This window comes from Sinocyclocheilus rhinocerous, unplaced genomic scaffold (genome assembly GCF_001515625.1).
Source record: "Sinocyclocheilus rhinocerous isolate Xijiao unplaced genomic scaffold, SAMN03320098_v1.1 scaffold184, whole genome shotgun sequence".
In the NCBI taxonomy this organism is placed as follows: Eukaryota; Metazoa; Chordata; class Actinopteri; order Cypriniformes; family Cyprinidae; genus Sinocyclocheilus; species Sinocyclocheilus rhinocerous.
Window position 1 is genome coordinate 906,415 of NW_015659717.1, and position 1,822 is coordinate 908,236.

Sequence of the window (1,822 nt, forward strand, 5' to 3'; positions counted from 1 at the left end):
ACAACCAGCCTAAAAGTTTCTGACAGACATGATAACATGCATAAGGGTTGAACTGTTTGATTTTTGGGTATTATAAAACATGCTTGAGATGGTCGAAATGCTTTTTGTGTAGTCCATTGTACTTATCTTACGGTGAAAATGAATAGGAATCAAACAAGTTTATCATAAGCACTAATGTCAGGGGGCCGCAGACCAAAGCAGTGTAGATTTGCTGACAAAGCTATAAGCAGAATTTGCCAATCTGCAGTCTTAAAAAGGGGTTGGTCGTGTTTCTCAGTCTCTTTGTTGTCTGGGTTTGTTAATCAAACAGATATCCACCTCTTTAAAACCATGTTTGAAGTGTTTTGTAATGAGCTGTGACAGAGATAAACGCCTTTGATAAAAAGGATATGAACTTCTAAAGCAGCATAAATCAAACCAAGCAGGATTACTTAACATGATCTCTCTTTTATTTATTTATTTTTTGTATTATCATCTTTCATGTACCGGGATGCGTTCTTGGTAGAGCGTGGCAGAGCCTGGATTTAAGACTGCTTCAACACTAAAGTCTTAAAAATATATACACCAGTTATTTTAGTATAGCTGATTTACTATTATAGTTTTTGTTAATATTTTTGGAATTAGATTTTTTAAATATATATTTTCACTATAATTTTTGTGTGTGTGTGTGTGTGTGTGTGTTTGTCATTTTGAATAGTTTTTTCCCCCCAAAATATGTCTATTTAGTTTTTATTTTACTATTGTGGTTTTTTAATTGTAGTTCTAAATGAAAATGAGAATTGTTGCCTTGGCCACTAGCTAAAATCAAATAAGTTTCAGTTCTTTTATGTTTTCTTATGTCTCATATATATATATACAGCACTGTATCAAGATTACTGTTACAATAAAAGTGGGTGTGTTCTGCTCTGTATTGTATTGTACTGTCTATCCTGTATTGTATTATAATGCTTACAGAATTAATATACACTGTGTGCAAGATATATATGTCCATTCGGTCAACGGGAGTCTTATATCAGCGGTTTTGGCAGGTGTTTTTGAGATATTGGTAACGTGGGCATCTGTGGCACACAGCCAGCATGCAGGCCTATGTGCTGACTGGCTCTCTGTTCATAAAACGCTGTGCTTTGCTCTTCTGTCGCTTACTTCATGAATAACGGCACAGATATTCATTCAAATATTGTCAGATGTACTGGATTATATTTACTACTCTCTTGCTTTCATAACCGTGCTCCTTAATAACGCGCATGGTGTAACCGATCAACATCCGCTGTTACTGCACCCACCGATATGTGAATATTAGCTTCTAATATTACATAAATTAGCATTTTTATTCTGTTTTCCATTTCAGCAGATTGTCCAGCGCGACACCAGCCCCTTGTAACGCACCTCCCTGCATTGAAGAAAGGGCTAGTGTGCTTGATATTATATGTTATGAAAGGCCGGGCCCTGATTGGCTGCTTGAGGTCTTCTGCAAGCGCTTCCGTATAGCAACAGACCCCCGTTCCCCCCTCCCCTGCCCAAATTTTTAATCTGTACACAAGCATATAAATAGCCTCATAGCTAACAGACATGAACTAAAACCACAAAACAAAACAGAAAAACTACTTAACCAAATCATTAGTTCATCCCATCCTTATTCAAATATAAATGTTTATGAATATATGTAATTTATAGTATCATGACATTATGTCACTATTTAAAACTATGTTAATGATGTCAAGCTTTATAATTACATATATAATAAGTTTTCCTAATGTTGTAATAAAATATGACCAACCTGCACATAACAAACTGCCCACAATGTGCCATCTTTGTTTAAAAA